This window comes from Lithobates pipiens, unplaced genomic scaffold, assembly GCF_037356315.1.
Source record: "Lithobates pipiens isolate NorthernLeopardFrog02 unplaced genomic scaffold, aLitPip1_a1.2 Scaffold_55, whole genome shotgun sequence".
NCBI classification, from domain to species: Eukaryota; Metazoa; Chordata; class Amphibia; order Anura; family Ranidae; genus Lithobates; species Lithobates pipiens.
In genome coordinates this window covers 4,098,753-4,111,049 of record NW_027507877.1, presented here as the reverse complement: position 1 = coordinate 4,111,049, position 12,297 = coordinate 4,098,753, and the positions used below count along the sequence as shown (strand labels likewise).

General features: G+C 46.8%; 1 protein-coding gene across 1 annotated transcript in view; it reads right to left on the bottom strand.

Annotated features, from left to right (window-relative positions):
• LOC143957723 (cytosolic phospholipase A2 gamma-like) overlaps positions 1–12,297 on the bottom strand; it is a 204,947-nt gene that overhangs the window by 164,769 nt on the left and 27,881 nt on the right. The gene's annotated exons all lie outside the window — the stretch shown is intronic.

The window sequence follows — 12,297 nt, the reverse complement described above, 5'->3', positions numbered from 1 at the left end:
TTGGGCAGACACAAATTTTAGGTGAAGTGTCGGATTGAGGGAGGATCTAGGAAGTGTTGATGGGACAGGCAACAGAGGCAATACTCTCGGGTGGCTGGCCGGAGCTAAAATCCCAGGGAAAGCAGAAGAGCTCACCGCCTACCACTGAGCAGCCAAAAATTGAAAATAGTGCCATGGCTGCTGTGGTGGAAGTGACGCCGCCAATCCGAGGGCAAAACCTGGGACAGATTTGGTCTGGGGACAGTGTCCTTAATCCGGGAACTGTCCTTGGAAAACGGGGACATCTGGTCACCCTAGATCAGGGAGAGATTCGATAGATGGATTGCTAAAAAAAACTGTACTTGAGTTCTGTAATTCACAGCGGTGGGGTAAACTATCCATTGGGTTGGCCAATGAGATAAAGTGACGTAACGGTCCCACAGTGAGTGGGACTAGAGGAATTTTAGTATATACTGTATGACTCAGAGGTTCAACTAGAACCCTCAGGGCTCCCGATGCAAGAAACAATGATGGGCCCCCCCAAAACCCCTCCCTTCCATCCGAGCCACGGGCTTCCAGTTTTTGGAAGGGCATCCATGGACATCCTCCCAGAACCCTGCCTCCCATGTGTCCCCTGGGATGTGCATCCAACGCAATCACATTGGCTCTTTACCATGTGATCAGCTGAGCACATGTAAACAGACTTACTGATTATCCTCAGCCCTTTCCTCACATGCTGTGTCTGTGTGAGGAAAGGAGCAACAACAATGTCAGTAAATTGTTTACACTGATAATTAGTACCCTGATCATCAGTGCCACCCGTCATCAGTGCCAACCGTCAGCGCTAATCAATGCCACTTATCAGTTCCCATGAATGCTACCTAACAGTGTTCATCAATGCTGCCTATTAGTGCTCAACAATGCCGCCTATCAGTGCTCATCAATGCCGCCTATCAGCACTCATCAGTGTTGCCTATCAGTGCTCATCAATGCTGCCTATTAGTGCTCATCAATGCTGCCTATTAGTGTTATCTATCAGTGCTCATCAATGCCACTCATCAGTGTCCATCAATTCCACCTATAAGTGCCACCTATCAGTGCACATCAATGCCGCTTATCAATGCTGCCAATCAGTGCTCATCAATGCCACCCATCAGTGCCCATAAATTCCACCTATCAGTGCCACCTATAATCGCTCATCAATGCTGCCCATAAGTGCCCATCAGTGCTTATTAATGCCTCTTATCAGTACCCATCGGTACCACCTCAATGGTGTCTATCAGTGCCACCTATCAGTGTTCATCAATGCCACATATCAGTGCCTCCTTATCAGTGCAGCCTATCTGTGGCCATCAATACTGCCTATCAGTGCTCAATGCCCATCAGTGCCACCTATAAGTACTCATCTATGCAGCCTATCCATGCCCATAAGTGCCTCCTATCAGTGCTCATCAATATCACCTATCAGTGCCCGTCAGTGCCGCTTATCAGTGCTCATCAATCCCACCTATTAGAGGTCATCAATCCCACCTATCAGTGTTCCTCAGTGCCATCTATCAGTGTCCACCAGTGCTGCCTATCAGTGCCATATATCAGTGCTCTTAAATCCCACCTATCAGTGCTCATCAATCCTACCTATTGGTGCTCATCAACCCCACCTATCAGTGCTCATCAATGCAGCCTATCAGTGTCTATCAGTGCTGCCTATCAGTGCTCATCAATCCCACCTATCAGTGCTCATCAATCCCACTTATTAGTGCTCATCAATCCCACCTATCAGTGCTCATCAGTGCTGACTATCAGTGCCACCTATCAGTGCTCATCAGTGCTGACTATCAGTGCCACCTATCAGTGCTCATCAATCCCACCTATCAGTGCCCATCAGTGCCACCTATTAGTGCTCATCAGTGCTGCCTATCAGTGCCATCTATCAGTGCTCATCAATCCCACCTATTGGTGCTCATCAATCCCACCTATCAGTGTTTATCATTGCTGCCTATCAGTGCCCATCAGTGCCACCTATCAGTGCTTATCAATCCCAACTATCAGTGCTCTTTAATATGAGAGACAAAGAACAGTGCCCTCTAAATGCATTTAGAGGGTGCTGTTCTTTGTCTATTATATGTTCCAGAGTCTCTCCTAGCTTTTTGAACTTGCAGCCTCCTAAAAGACAGCATACGATTCTCCTTACATATTGTGATATCTATGGACTTTTTTAATGCCTAATTTGATTAACCAGCCCACCCATATTGTCAGTAATATATAGCCACATCCAGAGTGCTATCAGTGCCACCTACCAGTGCCTATCAATCCAAACTATCAGTGCTCATGAATGCCACCAGGATGAGAGGCGACAGCTGGTCCGCTCATTCTCCCCCCGCCGCTCTACTCCTGTGTGTGCTCTGTGGGAAGTCAAGTGTAAAGCTAATGAGCTCACACTTCCTGGGGCACATAGACAGGAGGAGAGCGGCAGGGGGGAGAATGAACAAACCGGCTGTCTCCTCTCTCATCCAGTGCGAGAGAGGATGGAGGAGGTGGGAGGATGGGAAACAGTATTTGATAGAACACCAGCTCTAAGCTGTATGAGTGATCCGCTCTCAGCTTAGAGCCGTGCGACTAGTAACCACGCTGGGGCCCCCAACAGTGGCGGAATGCTAAGGCCCGGTCGCAAGTGTGACTGTTGCAGCCCCGGTAGTTCCGCCACGGTTATGAGTGACAAATGACAGAAGACGTATGTATTTCTTCTGCTCCTCAGCTCCATTTTGCTGCCTATAATTCTTGCTGTGAAGAAACCTTTCCGTATTTGGAGATGAAATCTCTTCTCCTCTAGACGTAAAGAGTGCCCCCTTGTCCTCATTGTTGACTGTAAAGTGAATAACTCAACACCAAGTTCACTATATGGACCCCTTATATATTTGTACATGTTTATCAAATCCCCCCTTAATCTCCTCTTATCAAGAGAGAATAAATTCAGTTCCTCTAATCTTTCCTCATAGCTGAGTTCCTCCATGCCTCTTATCAGTTTGGTTGCCCTTCTCTGCACTTTCTCCAGTTCCCCGATATCCTTTTTGAGAACTGGTGCCCAAAACTGAACGGCATATTCCAGATGAGGTCTTACTAATGATTTGAACAGGGGCAAAATTATGTCTCTCTCTCTGGAGTACATACCTCTCTTAAATACAGGAAAGGAATTTGCTCGCTTTGGAAACCGCAGCTTGGCATTGCATGTTATTATTGAGCTTATGATCTACCAAAACCCCCAGATCCTTCTCCACTATGGATTCCCCCAGTTGTACTCCCCCTAGTGTGTATGATGCATGCATATTCTTAGCCCCCAAGTGCATAACCTTACATTTCTCAACATTAAACCTCATCTGCCACATAGTCGCCCAATTAGACAGAGCATCCAGGTCGGCTTGTAAATTGGTGACCTCCTGTAAGGAGGTTATTGCACTGCATAGCTCGGTGTCATCTGCAAAGATGGAAATGTTACTCTTGATCCCAGACTCAATATCATTTATAAAGATATTAAAAAGCAAGGGTCCCAGCACTGAACCTTGGGGTACACCACTGATAACCTCACACCATTCAGAGTAAGAATCATTAACCACGACTCTCTGAATTCTGTCATTAAGCCAGTTTTCTATCCATCTACAAACTGATGTTTCCAAACCTGTAGACTTTAACTTCCACATGAGCCGTGTGTGCGGAACTGTATCCAACGCTTTTGCAAAATCCAAATATATCATGTCCACCGCCACGCCACCCCTCTGTCCAAGTATATCATGTCCACCGCCACCCCTCTGTCCAAGTATATCATGTCCACCGCCACCCCTCTGTCCAAGTATACCATGTCCACAGCCACCCCTCTGTCCAAGTATACCACGTCCACCGCCACCCCTCTGTCCAAGGTTTTACTTACCACTTCATAAAAAGAAATTAGGTTTGTCTGACAACTCCTGTCTTTCATGAATCCATGTTGTCTGTTTCTCAAAATATTTTTTTCCTGCAAGAACTCGTCTATGTGATCTTTTATTAATCCCTCCAGTATCTTCCCAACTATAGAAGTTAAACTAACGAGTCTATAATTACTTGGTAAAGACTTTGTTCCCTTTTTAAATATAGGCACCACATTGGCCCTGCGCCAATCCAGTGGTACTATTCCTGTCATTAATGAGTCCCTAAAAATTAGATACAATGGCTTTGAAATTACAGAGCTCAATTCTTTTAGGATCCGTGGGTGGATGCCATCAGGTCCAGGTGCTTTATCCACCTTTATTCTGTCCAAATGGATTTGGGGCTGCGTCAGTACCACCCCCATTGTGGACATGAGCTCCCCCATTCTCCTTTGTATACACAGAGCTGAAGAAAGTATTTAATAAGTTAGCCTTCTCTTTGTCCCCAGTCACCCACTCCAGATTATTTTGCAAAGGGCCTACATGCTCAGACTTGACCTTTTTACTATTAATATATTTGAAGAATTTTTGGGGGTTTGTCCTACTGTCTTTTGCAATCTGTCTTTCATTCTGAATTTTTGCATCCTTGATTTCCTTTTTACATATTCTGTTATATTCCTTGTAACATTTAAATGACACTAGCGTTCCTTCATTTTTATATTTTTTGAAAGCTCTTTTTTTATAGTTTATAGCTTTTTTAACTTTGGCCGTGAGCCACATCGGCTTTATTTTTAACCTTTTAAACTTATTGCCCATGGGAATATACTTTGCCGTGAGATCACAAACAAGCTTTTTGAAGAATACCCATTTCTGTTCTGTGCCCATTGGTGCCAATATTCTCTCCCAGTCTAAGTCCTGGAGAGCGGCCCTCATCCTTGGAAAATTTGCTCTCTTGAAATTAAGTGTTTTTATCTTTCCCGTATGTGATTTTTGCTTACAGCTAACATCAAATGAAATCATGTTATGGTTACTGCTACCCAGATGTTCCTTTATCTGAACATTAGTAATACGTTCTGCATGGTTTGAGATTACCAGGTCCAACAGAGCTTCATTCCTAGTTGGGGCCTCAATAAACTGTACCATAAAATTGTCCTGTAATAGGTTTACAAATTTTTGCCCTTTAACTGTCCCAGCAGTGCCATTACCCCAGTCAATTTCTGGGTAGTTAAAATCCCCCATTATTATCACTGTGCCAGCCCTTGCAGCCCTTTCTATCTGTGCAAGGAGCTGAGTCTCCACCTCCTCATTAACATTGGGTGGTCTATAACAAACTCCAATGATTAACTTTGAACTACGCGCATCTGTATGCAGTTCTACCCATAATGACTCATCACACTCTCCGTCCACCAGGTCCTCTTTCTCACTCGCTTTGAGATTATTTCTCACATACAGACAGACCCCTCCACCTTTCCTTTTTACTCTGTCTTTCTGAAAGAGCGCATAGCCAGGAATATTAATAGCCCAGTCATGTGAGAAATGAAGCCAAGTTTCAGCAATACCGATTACATCATAGCTCTCCTGATGCACCAGAGCTTCCAACTCGCCTATTTTGCTTGGCAGACTTCTGGCATTGGCGAACATACATTTTAATGTATTAATATATTTTGACCGGTCACATACTATCCTCGTGGGTGTTCCAAGATTACACCTAGGACTCGCTACTATATTTACCTTGGGTTTACGTGCTTCGGTTACCCTACCACTAATGCCCCTAATATTACCCTCTGGAATATGCTCCACGCTGACTATCTCTATCTCTGAACCCACCCCCCATCACCTAGTTTAAAAAACCCTCTAACTTTTTGGCCATCCTTAATCCCAGCTGATCTGCACCCTCCTCATTTAGGTGCAGTCCGTCCCTTCTATAGTACCGGTTATCAACTGAGAAGTCGTTCCAGTCCTCCAGGAACCCAAACCCCTCCTTACTACACCAGCTTTTGAGCCATTTGTTTACTTCCCTAATCTCCCTCTTCCTTTCTGGTGTGGCTCGATGTACTGGTAGTATTCCTGAGAATACTACCTTGGAGGTCCTTTTCCTCAACTTAGCTCCCAATTCCCTAAAATCATTCTTTAGGACACTCCATCTGCCTCTGACTTTGTCATTGGTGCCAACGTGCACCATGACAGCTGGGTCTTCCCCAGCCCCTCCCAGTAATCTGTCCACCAGATCCGTGATGTGCCGAACCCGAGCGCCCGGCAGACAACATACAGTTCGGCACTTCAGGTTGTTGTTACAGATTGACCTCTCTGTCCTCCTAAGAATTGAGTCCCCTACCACCAGAATCTGTCTTTCCTTTCCCTTCGCTCCCCCCCCACTCTCACTGGAGGAGTTCTTCTCCTGGCAGCTAGGAGAATCCCTCAGCTCCAGCAGTGCTGGTCCCTGACTGGGATCACCAATGTCACTCAATGGAGCGTACTTATTGGGATGCTCCAGCCCTGGGTCGGCCTCCCTGGCACTTGCCCCTCTACCCTTCCTGACTGTCACCCATCTACTCTCTGCTACTGCCTGCACCTCCTTGTCTCCACCCACCTCTGTGCTGGCCCCTGCCGGCACCTGCCATGTACGTTCCTGGTTCTCATTTAGGGTGGAGGGGCCTCTCAGTGCTGACAGTTGCTTCCCCAGATTCAGAACCTGGGCTTCCAGGGAAACAATGTGCTTACATTTTGCACAGCAGTATTCACCCTCGATCAGATGATCAAGGAACGCATACATGCCGCAAGATGTACACCGAGTCGCCTCTCCACACCCGCCAGTCATCGTACCTATTAATTTAATGAGGATTAGAGATTATACCCGGTCCAAATTACCTAACAACTAGCTTCCTGACACTGATACTCAACAAGACAGTACACAGGTACTCACAGATCAGCGTGCACCCACAATGCACAAGCACTGACGATATACACACACACACTACTCAGACAAACACTCGTGAAGTCTCACACTACACAGCTACTATGACCCCTGTTATAACCTCCTGTTATAAACTCTGGTTTTTAACTCACCACTTTGACCAGTTCCACTTACACAGAGTTCTCACAGACTCAAGATGAGCAGGCTCAAATGAGTTCAACCCAAACTTATATAGACCTCAAGCACCTGTGCCCAATTAAACCCTCCCCTTAATTGGTAGGCTGAAGGAAGGAAAGGAACCTAGCAGTCACCAGTAGTCAAAAAGCAATACTTATTGACACTCCACTCAAGGCTCCACTGTTCAGCTTGCAACCAGCAGTTTGGCGCCCATTATCGCACACCACCAGGCCGGGCTTGAGGCTCACTGCCACCCACCACTCATCGGTCTGTTGTCCCATGTCCCTCCACAACTCCTGCGCAGTTTGGGGTTTTTCCCCCAAACAGGAATGTTTTAAAACTGGCTGCTGTCGTTTACCCCTGGCTGTGCTGAAGTTGGTGGTGAAGGTTTTAAGCTGACTGGATGAAGAGGTGGTAGAGGATGAGGAAGCGGAGTAGGAGGAGTTAGCAACAAGAGGCAAACTGAAGAGCCCTGCAATCCACGGTGGTGGAAGGACATGCGCTAAACTGCTATCCACCTCAGGCCCACCTGCCACTGCATTTACCCAGTGTGCTGTTAGGGAGATATAACGTCCCTGACCATGCTTACTGGTCCACGCATCTGTAGTTAGGTGGACCTTGCCACAGATGGTGTTGCGCAGTGCACACCTGATTTTGTCCCCCACTTGGTTGTGCAGGGAAGGGATGGCCCACCTGGAAAAGTAGTGGCAGCTGGGCACAACGTACTGTGGGACAGCCAATGCCATCAGGCTTTTAAAACTCTGCGTCTCCACCAGATGGAATGACAGCATTTCAAAGGCGAGGAATTTTGAAATGCTGGCATTCAGGGCCAGGAATCACGGGGTGGCTAGGGGGATACTTCCTCTTCCGCTCCAGTGTTTGGGAGATAGAGAGCTGAATGCTTCCATGGGACATTGTGGAGATGGTTGGTGACCCAGGTGGTAGTGTTGCTGGCAGATCCTCTGTTTGAGGGTTGGCAGGTGCCACTGTCACTACAGAGGTGGGTGAAGAGGCCGAAACTGCAGCAGAAGAGGAAGCAGGAGGAGCCAGAGACCTTTCTTGGTTTTTGAGGTGTCTACTCCACTGCAGCTCGTGCTTTGCACTTAGATGTCTGGTCATGCAGGTTGTGCTCAGGTTGAGAACGTGTATGTCTCGCTTCAGGCTCTGATTGCACAGCGTGCAAACCACTTGTGTCTTGTCATCAGCACATGTCTGAAGAACTGCCACGCTAGGGAACTCCTCGGACCTGGCTTTGCTGCGTTGGGCAGTAGCAGGCGTACTGTCTTGAGGACGGACGATCCGCTTTTGCACCCTCTCCTGCTGTGCTGGTGGCTCTGTGCAACCACCGCCTCTTCCTCCGAACTACACTGGTCACCTGCATGATGTTGATTCCATGTGGGGTCAAGGACCTCATCGTCCTCCACATCATCTTCCACCCAGTCTTCACCCCTGCCCTCTTTGTCGGTCTGCACAATTGCGAAAGCAGCAGCAGTTGGCACCTCTGTTTTGTCATCATCCGAGACATGCTGTGATGGTCCTCCCATGTACTCATCTTCAAACATAAGTGGTTGGTCATCAGTGCACTCAATTGCTTCCACTTCTGGGGCAGGGCTAGGTGGATGGCCCTGGGAAACCCTGCTAAACTCAGAGTCATCAAAAAGCAGAAGAGACTGCTGCATGATTTGGGGCTCAGACTGCTTGGTTGATTTGCAAGGGGGTGATGTGAAAGACTGATGGACATCGGCTGCAGGTGTCAACTCTGATCTTTCATCAGGAGACTGGGTGGAAGACAATGTCAAGGAACCAGAGGCACGGTGAGCAACCCAATTTACTATTGCCTGTACTTGTCCTGGCCTCAACATTCGTACAGCGGCATTAGGCCCGACCAAATACCGCTGCAGGCTCTGTCACCTACTCAGGTGCTTCACTTGTGCTTGTAGCTGGCACAGATCGACCACGTTCTCTCCCTGCAACAGGAGCAGCACCACAACCGGAAGCCACATCCCTTCTTTGACATACTCATATTTTCCAAATTTAGGATCTTGCCCTAAATGCGTGTTTTTGCAATAGCAGAATATACCCAGAGTATGTAAACGGTCTATCTCAGAGCTACAGAAATGCTGAAAATGCTATTTAAAAAAAAGTTTTTGCCCTAATTTTTTTTTTGAATAGCCCAAATAGAAGAAAAATATATAAATTGTGTAACGTAGACCTCCACATATGCAGAAAACACTGCAAAGTTTTTTTTTGCACTAATGTTTTTTTTTTTTGCAATAGCAGAATACACCCAGAGTATGTAAATGGAAATGAGATTAGTTGTAAGCCCCAATTAAACAAAAGTTCAAAAAAACGTATATACGAGTATCATCATCCTAATCAATAATTTTTGAAAGAAAACCAGAGGTCATAAAGGCCGTTACTGCAACTGCAGCTAATGTGACCAAACCTACACAGTTAATAGAGTATCTGTGGACTATCTCGGTACTTATTAACACAGGTAAATCAGAAATAAATTAAAAAATTATTTTTAATAATACTCAAAAAAATGATTATACATAAAATATACAAAAACAATTACAATAATAAAAAAAAAATTATAAAAACATCCACCACAACTATACAATAACTGTCGGGTTTCCCCGTGAAGTTTATGCTGAAGAGTGGTGTGACAATATTCCTCTACTGGTTTCGTCAGTTCTTCAGGAAGGAGATCTATGGAGTAGGCAAATAGAGAGAGGCTAGAGTAGAAAAACAACAATATATATAACAAATTAACGGCATAGTTAGACATAAATCAAAATGAGGAGATCGGCTCACCAATACAACCAGTAGCGACAGGTCAACAGGGCCCGTCAATTCCCCCAGCGATGAATGCGGGGGAGTATATAGGACCAGCTCTGGTATCAAGAGAGTGGAAGATTAGAGACAACAAGAAAAATAAAATAAAAATGATGAAATACTAAAAAAGGAAAAAACGGAGAGGGGATATGGTATGAAAGGGAATGGGAAAAATGGAGAAAGAAAGAATGAGGTGGGAAAAGAGAGGGCAGGAGGGAGAGAAGGGGGGGGGGGGAAGAAAGGAAGGGGGGGAGGGGAAAGGGGGGGGAGAAGAGGGGGTTGAAATAAACCAACACCAAAAATAAATTGTCCCCAGCATCCCACTCACCAATGAGTAGAGTACAGCCAGAGTCTACGCATGGGCGAGCACATGGGCGAAATATACAGGGGTAATCGATATCACAGAAGTGCTGAAGGAGCTACAGACTTATCGAACATTTCTTCCACCGAACGTTGTAAAATTATAGATCCAAGTATAAATTATCCAAGTTACAAGATAGTGGCCACATAAGCCTTCAACACAATACGAACTGTTGGTGCGAAGAAAGGGATCATCATCAAAAGCCCAATAATACAGCACGATAAAAAAAGGATTGTAATCTGATCGATTCAAAGTGTATACGTACCCACCCGTGCAAGCAACGAACGCCCAGAGTCACGGTCCCAAGTTGTTCAACAGAGGACTGACAAATAGCCTCTATTTAAGCTCACCAACCCACGTGGCATACAACAATGGCGCCGAATGGCGGCGTCTGACATCACGGGGTCAGCCTTCCCACACCATGCAGACGAACGTACACGTGCAGCTGCACGTGCACGTTCATCACAGGCATTCATTGAGGGGGCATGCATCCGCCACTGGGGAACCCACTTAAGGGTGGGGCCCCAAAAAAATTAGACCTGACACGCCACTAAGGATAGGGTGAGCAGAGCTCCTTCACAGCCAACAATGTAAAATACATAATAAAGACGACAAGTCAAGATATATACACAATACTTAGGCAAATTAAATAAGTAGAAAATCACAAATGGAGAAGGGGAAAATCCCCCGCTCCCATACCACAAAAGATAACAGGGGTATCCCTAGTAATGATGAACCATCGCTCCAAGGTAATCCTCGAGGACTGAAACTCTGTCTCTTATTGATGAGCCCCAGGTGCTGACCATAGCTATTAGTAAGCACTGATTGTGATGCGACGCCTTTTTAATGCCCCATATACAAAGTCCTCCATCTTATATTAACCACTTGCCGACCGCCGCACGACGATGTACGTCGACAGAATGGCACGGGCAGGCATATGGGCGTACATTTACGTCCCTGCCTTCCCGCGGGTGGGGGGCCCGATCGGGCCCCCGCCCGGTGCCTGCGGCGGTCGTTATTCGTTCAGGAGCGATCCGGGATGAGGGGGCGGCCATTCATTCATGGCCACCCCCTCGCGATCGCTCCCGACGAATGGAAATCCTTCGTGACATCACTTCCTCTCCTGTAATGTAAACACAGGAGAGGAAGTGATGTAATCTCTCCTCCGTGTCGGTATTTTTCGTTCCGGCACCGAGGAGAGAGGATCGGTGATTTGCACCAACACGACACTTCACAGTAGAACATGCCAGGCACACTCACACCCCCCTTTACCCCCCGATCACCCCCCCAATTACCCCTGCCCCCCAGTCACAGTGACACCAATGCATTTTTTTTTTTTTTTTGCATTGGTGTCATTTGTGACTGTAATAACTGTTAGGGCAGTTAGGGTTAGCCCCCTTTAGTTCTAATGTACCCCCCTAACCCCCCCCAATAAAGGTTTAACCCCGTGATCACCCCCCGCCGCCAGTGTCACTAAGGCTGGGTTCACATTGCAGCGGTTTATGAGAACGGATGTGATTCGCACCGCACTGCAGTGCAAATCACATCCGATCTCTGTGCGATTCGAGTTCAGCCATTCACCGCAAATTCGCACGGGACCCTTTTTTTGGTCCGCAGCAGAATCGGATCGCATGGGTGTTCACACCATGCGATCCGAGTTTGCAGATCGCACTGCGATATGCGAACTGATCTGGGGGTGTCATTAACATTTCACTGACACTCCCAGCAGTTCGCATAGGGCAGTGTGAACTGCCGCCGGGAGGCATGCGATGCGGGAACCCGCCGCGGATTCGTGGCGTTCCCGCATCGCTCCAGTGTGAACCCAGCCTAATAAGCGATCGTTTTTCTGATCGCTGTATTAGTGTCACAGGTGACGCTAGTTAGGCAGGTAGGTATTTAGGTTCGCCGCAGCTTTTTATAGCGCCAGGAACCCCCATATACTACCGCATAAAGCCCCCTGATTGCCCCCTAGTTAACCCTTTCACCAGTGATCACCATGTAACTGTTACAAGTGACGCTGGTTGGTTAGTTATTTTTTTTTATAGTTTCATGGCACCCGCCATTTATTACCTAATAAAGGTTTAACCCCCTGATCACCTGGCGGGTGTCATTTGTGACTAATAACTGTTAGG